This window comes from Macaca fascicularis, chromosome 1 (genome assembly GCF_037993035.2).
Source record: "Macaca fascicularis isolate 582-1 chromosome 1, T2T-MFA8v1.1".
In the NCBI taxonomy this organism is placed as follows: Eukaryota; Metazoa; Chordata; class Mammalia; order Primates; family Cercopithecidae; genus Macaca; species Macaca fascicularis.
This window is the reverse complement of record NC_088375.1, coordinates 166,865,267-166,877,885: the sequence shown is the minus strand read 5'-3', so window position 1 is coordinate 166,877,885 and position 12,619 is coordinate 166,865,267. Positions and strand designations below refer to the sequence as shown.

The window sequence follows — 12,619 nt, the reverse complement described above, 5'->3', positions numbered from 1 at the left end:
TTATCCACCCCTGTTTTTGTAATATCATTCCAAATGTCAACACAAGGAAAACATCAAATAGGATCTTAATATGATTTTAAAAGCAAACTTGACCTTGTGAACTCCTTGAAAGAATCATGGAGACCCCCAGGGTCTATGTACCACACACTGAAAACACTGTTTTAAAAAGTGTTTAATAAATGTTCTTAAATATCTCAATAAACAAATATAACTTCATATTATGGAGGGAGGTTCTGGGAAGGTCTAGGAGACCTTTTCAGTTGAGCCACCAAGACTACACTGGATGTTTAAAGGTAAAGGAGGTTGGAAGGAGCATGAGCCAAAGCAAAGAGCCAGAAATGGGCAGGAAACTTTCCTAGAGCAGAACAGGGAAGCACAACCTCAGTTGAGTAGCGCCTTCTACATGGCTAGGTGTACTATGTGCAAATTACCTGTCGCGTCCTCACAATGTTCCCAGAAGATGGGTCTTATCTTCCTCACCTATGCATCCCTGCCAAGGAAGGCAGGGATCATGCCCATTTTCTTCACTCATGAATATGTGGAACTCTCACCCAGTGGTCAGCACATGGGAAACACCCAATAAATATTCACTGAATGAATAAATGAATGAGGCTCAGAGAAATGAATTATCTGTTCAAGGTCATACAGTTAGGAAGTGGTGGCCACAGGATTGAACTCAGGTCTTTGGGCACCAAATACCATACTCCTTCCCTACATGCTGATTTCTTCAAAGGGATAGAAACTCAGGCCATACAGTGGGAGGCTTGGATGTTGGTACAGGTAGTCTACGAACCGAGAAGTTTTTATTAAGAGGGCAACATTTGTGCTGTCGAAAGATTATACCCAGTGAGATCTGGGATGACTTGGAGTGGAGATCAAAAGGAAGAGGAGAGAGCAATTTGTGTCCTATTTCAGCATTCTCAGTGAAAAACCGTAACTTGGTGGGGAGTGTCAGACTTCACAGGTTTCCACAAATTCTCGCTTAACGGTGTGAATTTGGAGAAATTACCTTTCCTGTACGATTCTTACGTTCCCTATCCGCAAAATGGGATAATAATCTATACTTTCATAGAGTTGTTGTGAGGTTTAAATGAAAAAGTGTATACAAGGCAACCAGCATCGTTCTTCGCTCAATAAATTTTGCCTACAAAAAAGTGGAAGAAAGGGAGGGAGGAAGGGAAGGGGGAAGGAAAAAAGAAGGAAGGGGGGTGAGGAAGAAAAAGGAGGGAGGTACAGAGGAGGAAATATGGCTGAGGGAAGGAAATATCTGTGGAATGCCTGGATGAACCTGGGCAGTACCAAAGGGAGAGCAAATCTATAAGCCCCGCTTGTGGTTTCTTGACCAGAGAATGGGAAAAAGCCATTAGATCATTCCACGATTTCAAGCCTGGGTGACCAGAGGAACGAACTGATATGAAGCAGCCAAGGAGGCTGGTACTGTAGCTACCAAAGGGCAAAGACCTGAAGGTCCTCTGCAGGGAAGGAATAGATGAGGGAAGAAAGGCACAGGGTGAAGGATCAATATTTTTGTAGGACACATGCTACTGTAAATTAGGGCAAATGGAAAAATGAGAGAAAACAGGATCTGAGACACAAAAAGGATGCACCGACTTAAAACCTTTTAACTGGCTCCAAACCCTTGTCGGCAAGGCACATATTGGCTCTACCGCCCCAACTCCAGCCAGTCACTCCTGCTGCTCTGCCAAACTTGCGATTTCATGCTTTCAGGCTCCAGACTTCTGCAAGCTCTGCTCTCACCGCCTCTTTCCCAGAAGCAGAGTTTCTCAAAAAGCGGCACTTGTTATTTTTAAGGTCATATATTAAGATTATGGAAAAACAAAACAAAAAATCATTAGGGAGAGCATCATTTAAGGCCCAGGCTCTCTCACCACCCCTGAGGCAGTTGTGTCCCAGGCTACCTCTCTTTGTCCTGTTGCTGCATCCTCTATGCCCCAGCACACACACTACCCTCTGCCCCTGTCCAGACAGTCTTCGTTCATTCCTTTCTCAGGGCTCCCACTGGACTTTGCTCCTGCCCACCATTCCCTGGTTGGTTTCCTGCTATAGCAAAGCTGGGTCTCTCTCTCTCTCCCCCTACACATGACCCTGTCCTGGACATCTCTGCATATAGCAGCCACTCGGTCTCTGTTGTATGGTTGATGAAGCCAGGAAAACAGACATGGAGCCATAAGAGAAGCAGCAGCAAGAGGAGCTAAGAGGTGTTAAGAGAGACCAAGGATGATAAAGTCCAGAAGAAGCTAATGTATTTCACAAAAGAAAACACTGTTGGGGGTCTAATGCGGGCATTCTCCTTGCAAGGGACATTGCCCCAACTAGGGAGTAGAAGCCGGTTCTCAGGGGGTGCAAGTAAAAAAATTCTTAGATTACACTGGTCTGTGGCCCTCCAAAGCTCAATCCTACATCCCAAAAATCTTATTCCTTAATATTTATCCCATTAGGGAGAAAATTTTAATTTAAAGTTAATTGGTTGGACACAGTGGCTCATGTCTGTAATCCCAGCACTTTGGAAGCCTGAGGCAGGAGGATTGCTTGAGGCCGGAAGTTCAAGACCAGCCTGGACAATGTAGTGAACTCATCTCTATAGAATTTTAAGTTAATTTATCTTAATGTTTCTCCTTATATGGTGACAATGAAAAAAAGGTTGAGAAGCACTGATCTGGAGGAACGTGATTAGGTAAAAGGGGTGAGAGAACAGCAGCCTGGAAGGACTGACTGCAGAAGCAAATCGGGAGGAAACAGTGGTGACAATGACTTTTCTCCCTTTCTTCATGGGTGAGCCTCCTGTGCCATATCTATAATTAGTGTGTAAAAGGTATCAGGCCCTGTGTTAAGTGCTTTGCGAGCATTATTTTACTTTTATCTTCACAACAACCTTATGAAGTTATATTCCCTTTTTAGAGATGCTTAGAAAATGTAGATAACATATCCAATGTCCCATAACTAGTCAGTGGTAAATGATGCAAGATGAATACTTAGCACAAGTCTGACACAGGGTAAGGGTTTAATTATCATAACCATGAGCAGAGGAGGCAGGCCTGAACACATCTGTTAGACGAGGGAACAACGTTTCTGCTACACAGCAAGTGTACCAACAAAACAAAACAAAACAAAACAAACCCACATTATTTGAATGAAACAGCAGAGAAGCAAAAAACATGCAACTGGAGAGGAGATGATGATGGGTAAGGAATCTAGGCAACAGAATGGATGGAATCCAGGCAGAAGGGCTGGCTTTGGCAAACAAGAGAGAAAGAAGAGGGATAGGGAGAAGCTGAGAAAGCAGGTTAAAGGTTGTGGGCAAGAGATGAGGGCAGGGCTTCAGTCGAGAGCAGGAGGGAAGAAATCCTGTTCCCACTGGGGCCCTGCAGCTGAAGTCACATGGCATGAATTCCTGGTGGAATTAATCAACATGACAGTATTACTTTCTCCAGTAACCTCTTCAAATAAAAATCAGTTAATTAATATTACGTCTTCTTAATTCCCACTGCCCCTAGACTGAGAAAAGGCAACCAAAGTGCTTTACTGAAATAATTCCCCATCTTTTCTAGTTATGAAGACAACTTCGTGCCGTTAGAAACAAAACCCAAAAACTTCCCAAGCACTCAGCTGCAGAAGCTGTACTTTCAGTGCGCACTGAGAAAATGCTAGGTGCACATTAACTCTGTCCAGCTGAGACACCTGATATGACTCCATGGTGTCTTTATCATAAAAGTGCATTTGAAAAACAGACATTTAGCCAGCTGGGCACGCAAGGAGTTTAGTTGTTGTCACTCGCTCCTAACAACTAGAAAGCTGAATAAATGGAAAAATCAACAACTTTTCTTGGATGCAGTAGAGAAGTAAGGTGACAAGGAAAAACCACTGCCCCAAAATTTGGAGAGAAAGGCAGGTGGATACAGAAAATCATAGTATACAGGATTAGAAACCTTCAAGCAGAAGCCTCCGCGGGAACCAGCACCGAGGTGGAAAAACCTGAGCTGTAACCAACAAACTGCTAGAGACTTAGTGTAGACAAGCCAGGGAGTTAAAAACTTCAGGGGAATCTAGTAATGGGGGAATGGGAAGACATACGTTTGTGAGTTTTACCTCTAGAAGCTCTCTCAGGTCCTCACTGAATAGGGATGAAAAATCCCTTCATGCTTCCAGCAGGGGGAGGGAGAAAAAAGCATTTTTAAATATACCAGAACATTCTATTCTTAATATGGACTGTCTTCAGAGGAAACTATTTTTCCAGAGCCTAATCTGTTTGGGTTTTAACAGAGCCTAACTTATCTGGGGAAAAGAATTACCCAACTCTAGTACCCTCTTGTTATCCTGTCCCACCTCAGGGAAGAAAAAATACTGGGAAGCACTCGTGAGGTTCATAGTCCAGGGTGCAAGACTCATCTAAAGCCTCAGATCTAACCACAGAGGTACAGAACACTTCTGCTATCCCACACTTCACCTCCATGTTCCTAAAAGCCTGTTTATCACATTTCCTTCACCTGGTACATCATGTCTGCCTTTCATTCAAATTACAATGCATACTAAAAGACAAAAAACACTGAAGGAACTGAACAAGCATCAGAACCAGAATCAGAAATTGCAGGAATGCTGAATTATCAGACCAGGAATTTTTAAAATTTAAGATTAATAAGCTAAGGGCTTTAATGGAAAAAGTAGGCAACATGCAAGAACAGATGAATAATGTAAGTAGAAATACGGAAATTCTAAGAATTTTAAAAGACAGAAATAAAGAATGCCTTTGATAAGTTCATTAGTAGACTGAACAGGGCTAAGGAAAGAATCTCTAAGCTTGAAGATACGACAATAGAAACTCAAAATCTGAAAAGCAAAGAGAAAAAAGATGAAAAGAAACAAAACAGAGTATCTAAGAATTATAGCATGTCTACAAAGGTGTAACATACATGTAATGAGAATGCCAGAAAAATAAAGAGAAAGAAACAGAAGCACTATCTGAGGCAATAATGACTGAAAATTCCCCCGAATTAATGTCAGACACCAAACCACAGAATTTAGGAAGCTCAGAAACACCGATCAGAATAAATACTTAAAAAAAAAGAAAAAAGAAAAACCTAGGCATAACGTATTTCAACTTCAAAAAATCAAAGATAAAAACTTTTGAAAGAAGAAAAAACAAATCTTACCCATCCAGGACCAAGGATAATTACACTGACTTCTCAGAATTGATGTAAGCAAGAGAGTGGAATGAATCATATAAAGTACTGAGAAAAAAAAACCAGTAACCTAGAATTATGTACCCTGAAAAATTACACTTCAAAAATAAAAGAGGAATAAAAACATTCTCAGATTAAAAAACAACTGAGGGAATTTGGTGCCAGTAGACCTGCCTTATAAGAAATATTAAAAGAAATTCTTCAGGGAGAAGGAAAATGATATAGGTCAGAAACTCAGATCTACATAAAGAAAGAAAACATCAGAGAATGCATAAGTGAAGGTAAAATACTAACTTTAATTTTTCTTAATTTTAATTGATTTAACAGATATACTTTGTTAAAAAATAGCAACAATATATCCAATGATATACGCTTATGTCCATACATACAACTGATCCTGGAACAACCCAGGTTTGAACTGAGAAGGTCCACTTCTACTTGGATTATTTTCAAACAAGGATGGAAAATACAATATTTAATATTTACAGGATGTGAAACCCACATATTTGGAGGGCCAACTTTCCATATGTGCGGGTTCCACAGGGCCAACCGTGGGACTTGAGTATGTACAGATTTGGGTTACATGCAGGGCAGAGGGGTGGTCCTGGAACCAATCCCCTGTGTATACCAAGGGATGACTGTAAAGGGATAAAGACATATGCTAAAACTAATAGAGAAAATAGTAGTAGCTATATTAATTTCAGGCAGAGCTGACAAGGAAAGTTACCAGGAATAAAGACAGGCATCACAAAATGATAAAGGGGTCAATTCACTAACAACATAACAATATTTGTCATGTATGCACCTGACAACAGTGTCAAAATAAGCTAGGTAAAAAACTAATAGAATTTCGAAGACAAACAGATCAATTCACCATTATAATTGGAGATTTCAATGCCCTTCTATCAGAAATGGACAGATCTACAAGGCAGACAAACATTAAAGCCAACAGTTGAACTTAATGGCACTACCAATCAATTGGATATAATTGACTTCTATAGACTACTTTATCCAACAACAACAGAATACACATTCTTTTCAAGTTCACATGGAACAGTCACTAAGAGAGACCAAATACTGGGCCATAAAAAAACCTTAACAAATTTAAAAGAATATAAACCATATAATGTCTGCTTTTAGACAACAATGAAATTAAACTAGAATTCAGTAACAGAAAGATAATTGGAAAATCTCAAAATACCTAGTGATTAAACAACACACTTCTATAAAATACATGAGTCAAGGAAGAAATCTCAAATTTAAAAATATTTTGAACTAATAAAAATGAAAATATACCTAACCAAAATTTATGGTCTGAAGCCAAAGCAGTGCTTAAGAGAGGGAAATTTATAGCATTAAATGTATATATCAGAAAAAAAGAAAGATCTAAAATCAGTAATTTAAGCTTCCACCTTAAGAAACTAGAAAAAAATTCAAATTAAGCATGGGCAATGATTAATACACAATGAAAAATAAAAATAAAAAATAAAAAATTCAAATTAAACAAATAAAGCAAAAAAAAATCAATGAAATTAAACAGAAAAAAACCAATTGAGAAAAATCAATGAAACCAAAAGCTGTTTCTTTGACAAGGTCAATAAAACTGATAAGCATCTAGTGAGGCTGAGAAAAAAAGAAAGAAGACAAATTACCAATATTAGATATAAAGGAGGGGACACTACTACGGATCCCATATGCATTAAAAGGCTAATAAAGAAATATATGCACAACTCTATGTCCACAAATTTGATAACCCAGATGAAACAGACATACTCCTTGAAAGATACAATCTGCCAACATTCACAAAACAAACAGATAATCTCAATAGGCCTATTTATATTAGTGAAATTGAATCAATAATTAATAACTGTTCAAAACAGAAAGCGCCAAGCTCAGATGGATTCACTTGTGAATTCTTCTAAACACTTAAGGATGAAATTATAACAATTCTCTAGAATCTCTTGCAGAAGATAGAAGCAGAGAGAATAAATCCTAACTCATTCTATAAGGCTAACATTACCCTAAGACCAAAACCAGATAAAGACATTACAAGAAAACTTAAGAGTATCTCTCATGAATAAAGATGCAAAAATCCTCAATAAAATACTAACAAATTGAATCCAACAATGTAAAAAAGAATTACACACTGCTACCAAAGGAGATTTACCTCAGGGTAAGTAAGGCTGGTTCAACATCTGAAAATCAATTAATGGAATCCATCCCATCAAAAGGCTAAAAAAGAAAAGTCACATGATCATATCAATAGATGCAGAAAAAGCATTTGACAAAATCCACCATCTATTCATGATTTTTTTAAAAAAATATGTAAACTAAAAATAGAGGGGAACTTCCTCAATTTGATAAAGAACATCTACAAAATAGCCCATAATTAATAGTGAGTAACTTGGAGTTTTCCTGCTCTTTGATTAGGAAAAAGACCAAGATGTCCCTCTCATCACTGCTTTTCAACTTTTTACTGCAAGTCCCAGGTAATGCAATAGTAAATAAAAGAAATAAAAGATATACAGATAGGAGAAGAGGAAATAAAACTGCCTTTTTCAAAGATGACATGAACATCTATGTAAAAACTCTGAAAAAACTGACAAAAAAATTCCTGGAACTAATAAGAAATAATAGTAAGGTTGTAGAATACAAGGTTAACATGCAAAAGTCAACTGCTTTCCTATATACCAGTCACGAACAAGTGGAATTTCAAATTAGAAACACATTACCATTTACATTAGCACCCCCAAAATGAAATGTTTAGGTATAAATCTAACAATATGTGCAAGATCTGTATAAGAAAAACTACAAAATGCTGATGAAATATATCAGAGAAGAAATAAATGAAGAGATAGTCCATGTTCATAGACAGAAAAACACAATATTGTCAAGATGTCACCTCTCCCCAACTTGACCAATAGATTCAGTGCAATCACAATCAAAATCCCAGAAAATTATTTTATGGATGTAAACAAACTGAATATAAAGTATGGAGAAGCAAAAGGCCTAGAATAGCCAACTCAATATTGAAGAACAAAGTTGGAGGACTGACGCCACTTGACTTCAAGACTTAATATAAAGCTAGAGAAATTAAGGCAGTGTGGTATTAGCCAAGAAATAGGATAAGAGGTCAACGGAACACAATAGAACCTAGAAACAGACCCATATAGGCAGCTGATCTTCAACAAAGGAGCAAAGGTAATATAATGGAACAAAAATAGTATTTTCAACAAATAGTGCCAGAACTGGACATCCACATGCCCCCCCCCCGCCCCGCTCCCCCCCAAAAAAGAAAGATTCTAGACACAGACCTTATAACATTCATAAGAATTAAGTCAAAATTGATCACAGAGCTAAATGTAAAATACAAAACTAGAAAATTCCTAGAAGAAAACATAGGAGAAAATGTAGATGACCACGGGTATGGCAATGGGCTTTTACATACAACACCAAAGGCATGAACCACAAAAGAGAGAATAAGCTACACTTTATTAAAATGAAAACCACCTTCTCTGCCAAAGACAATGTCAAGAGAATGAGAAGCCACAGGCTGGGAGAAAATATTTGCAGAAGACACTTTTGATAAAGGACTATTGTCCAAAATATATATAAAGAACTCTTAAAACTCAAGAATAAGAAAATAATTTGATTGAAAAATGATCAAAAGTGACCTGAAAATATACCTCACCAAAGAAAACATACAGATGGCAAATAAGCATCTGAAAATAGGTTCAATATTACATCACTGGGGAATTACAAACTAAAACAACAATGAGATACCACCACACACCTACCAGAATAGTCAAAATCCAAAACACTGATGACACCAAATGCTGATGAACATGTGGAGCAACAGGAGCTCTCACTGTGGGAATGCAAAATGGTACATCCACTTTGGAAGACAGTTTGGCAGTTAAAAAAAAATTAGACATACTCTTAACCATATAATCCAGTAATTGTACAACTTTGTATTTACCTAAATAAACTGAAGACGTATGTATGCCTGCACAAAAATGTGCACATGGATGTTTACAGCTTTGTACATAATTGGCAAAACTTGAAAGAAACCAAAATGTCCTTTAGTAAGTCAGTGGGTAAATAAACTTTGATACATCCATACAATAGAATATTATTCAGTGCTAAAAAGAAATGACCTATCAAGCCATTAAAAGACACAGAGGAAGCTTAAATGCATATTACTAAGTGAAAGAAGTCAATATGAAAAGGTTATGTACTGTAAGATTCCGACTATTTGACATTCCACTATGGAGACAGTGAAAATATCAGTGGTTGCCAAAGGGTTAGGAGGGAGAGAGGAATGAACAGGCAGCGCACACAGGACTTTTAGGACAGTGAAACTATTTTGTATAATACTACACTGGTGAATATATGCCATCATATATTAGTCAAAACCGATAGAATGTAGAATACCAAAAGTGAATCCTAATGTAAACTATGAACTTTGGCTGATAATGATGTGTCAACTTAGGTTCACTGATTGCAATAAATGTACTACTCTGGTGTGGGATGTGGACAGTGGAGGAGGCTATGCATAGGGACAGTGGGTATATGGGAACTCTCTGTATTTTCTGCTCAATTCTGCTGTGAACCTAAAACTGCTATGAAATTTAAAGTTTATTAAGACTAAAAAAAGACTGATTTGTGAGACATTTAGTCTGCCAGCAATGTCTGCTTTACATCTGGATTTGCAAACCAAAACAATAAATCTTCCCTCCTCCTCCCCACCTTGGACCACAGGTTGGGAACCATAGGTCTACAAGGAAGGCGAGTGACATTTTGGATATGGAAGGGGTCTGGCCTTACCCAGACCTGGTTCAAACTCCGGTTCTGTGATGACCACAGTGTGATGACTGGTGAGTTACTGAAACTATGTCTCAGTTTTATTCTTTGTACATGGGGACAGAAATACTTTAAAAGGTTGTCAAAACCAAATGACATGGAATTTATCACATGTAATGTAACAGGCAGTTAGTGTTAACATTTCTGTTTGCTAGAATCAGTGGTTCAACCCCCTGGACTGGCAGCATCAGCATCACCTGGAAACTGGTTAAAAATGCAAATTTTCAAGCTGCAACTCAGGCACATTGAATCCTCTGGTGGTGGGCCCAGCAATCTGTGTTTTAACAGCCATCCAAGTGATTCTGATGCTCATTAAAAATGGAGAACTGCTGCTCTAACATCATAGTTTTCAACTTCTTTTCTTTATAAGCAGAGGAATCCTTTCTTCAAAAGGAATCTTATTCAGAAAGCTGATCTGTGGAACACATAAATATGAACCAGTTCTGATTGAACTGGGTAGGGGGAGCTCGATGTGTGCCCTTGAGGTCCCACTTGGTTCCCTGTAGCCATCCCCAAGGGACCTCTGGGGCAGGGAAATGCTCTTTGATCGTTACAGATACTACAATTTTTGGTGGCACCATTAACAGAATTAAAGGACTAACACAACACTTAGCGATTCGACCATAATTATAAGGCAAACCCTGCTGCGGTAAAATAATACTTCCTGGGGTTTCTAGGGGCATCCACAACTAAGCCACTCCACACTGGGTCACCCTCTAGTACCACATCCCTGGCCTGACTTGGCTATCTTACATGCTTGGAACAAAACTTTTCAGAAGTGCCATCTAGCTCTCTTTGCAACATCCTTTGTAATATCTAGCCTCAACTTGATGTTACACTGTCTGCTGCCCGGAGCAAGCTGTACCCCATTCATATTGGGTCAAAAGACCTCCTTACTCTGTGGTGTCAAAAACACATTTTATGTCTCAATCAATGTTTGGTGGCATACTCCTGAAGAAAGCAGAGGCTCAGCAGCAGGCAGTAGATATGCCAGTGGAGAATCACTGTCTAGGAATTAAGTTTGAAAACTACTGATGTAGAGGATATAACCAAGGAAACAATCATGAGAAGGTTTTTGCTGTATTTGTTTACGGAAGAACATGCAGTTCCAAGTATTCAAATGAAACTTACATAAGCTGACAATGAGTAAAGGAGCCAAAGAAGGAAAATCAAGATAGATAGTCACAGTTCTCAGGAAAAGGGATCTGCTTTGGGTTTCCAGATAAACAGCTGACTATGGAGTAATGGCTTAGGGAATGCCAAGTTAAGCAAGTTATTATAAAAGCTAGCACCCACTGATCAAATCAGTCATCTTTCATCAGTACCATGTCTCCCAGCTCATATTTCATATGGGCTGTGGGTTATTATTTCTCTACTCTGGCAATGAGGATCTGCTGCAGCTTATTGGAAAAAAAAATATCTGTATCAAAACCAAAAATATTTCCAGATACCATAGATTATTTAAAAATAAAGGTTGCAAACGGAGCTCATCTCACTGATTTTCTACTTTGAGCTTCTCCTAATCTGAGAGAGGACAGAACGGGTGTTAATTTCAGCTGACAGACAAGGACACTGAGGTATGGGCAGACTATGTGCCCTGCTAAAGGTCACTGATGATCACTGGAGAGCCAGGTCTAAAGTCATAATGCTTCAGAGTGGAAGAGGCCTCAATGAGCCATCTACTCCACTCATGTCAATTTTACAGAGGAGCTAACTTTCATCTCGAGAGGCAGGAGGCGAGGAGATGAGACTGAGAGTGACTCTCTTGGTTTGGCACAAAGCAGCTGCACTGGAGCCATTAGAAAAGGCGGCCTCTCATTTGGTGAGAATGAGGTAGGAGATGAGGATAAGCCCTTTCCTCCTCCTAAATGTCTATAAAAGCTGAGCTACCCCAATGGTAGCTATATATTAACAAGTTTAATTAAAATTAAATAAAGCAAAATTTAACTCCCAAGTTACAGTAGTCATATTTCATATGCTCAAGAGACACAAGTAGCTGGTGGCTACACCACCAGACAGACTTAACCTGTCCTTCATTGCAGAACGTTTTGCACAGAGATACTCTTAAGTACACCGTTTATGACAAGGATATATTTGCTGGAATGGGCAGCTGGAATCAGGAATCCTGGAGCTGCCACCAATTAGCTATGTGAACTTGGCAAATCTCTGGGCATCCATTTCTTCATCTGTAAAAAGAAGTTAGACTCCATAACGAGAATGGCCCCTTTCTGTTGTAACATCCCATAATTCTGTCCCCAAAGCTCCAGATGGCAAGCTCCCGACTCTAGCCACTCTTCTTTCCAAACTGGGCCCTTTATCAAATTAGATCAAGAGAACATGCTCTTGGACTTCATTATTTCCCATAGAAATGCAGTTACTGAATAAGAATAGCATCCTCTAATTATTTCAAGGGTCAACATAAGAAATAGCCATAAGAAAAATTTCTCTAAATATTTACCAGGAAGAACCACTTAAGATAGTGAAGAACCTATCCCCAAAGGCCCTCTCATAAGAACTTACACCTACATGATAAATCTGTTACAGTTTAGGACCAGAAA

The 12,619-nt window shown here is 38.7% G+C and overlaps 1 protein-coding gene across 8 annotated transcripts in view; it reads right to left on the bottom strand.

The window, feature by feature from the left end:
• The window catches only part of GNG12 (G protein subunit gamma 12), a 129,767-nt gene that overhangs the window by 98,373 nt on the left and 18,775 nt on the right, over nucleotides 1-12,619 (bottom strand). The window contains exon 1 of one of the 8 annotated variants that reach the window (XM_065520532.2): nucleotides 7,366-7,432. The exons of the other annotated variants lie outside the window; for them this stretch is intronic. The gene's annotated coding sequence lies outside the window, so the exon portion shown is untranslated. Of the gene's footprint in view, nucleotides 1-7,365; nucleotides 7,433-12,619 lie in introns of those variants that run through there. 8 annotated transcript variants of the gene reach the window in all.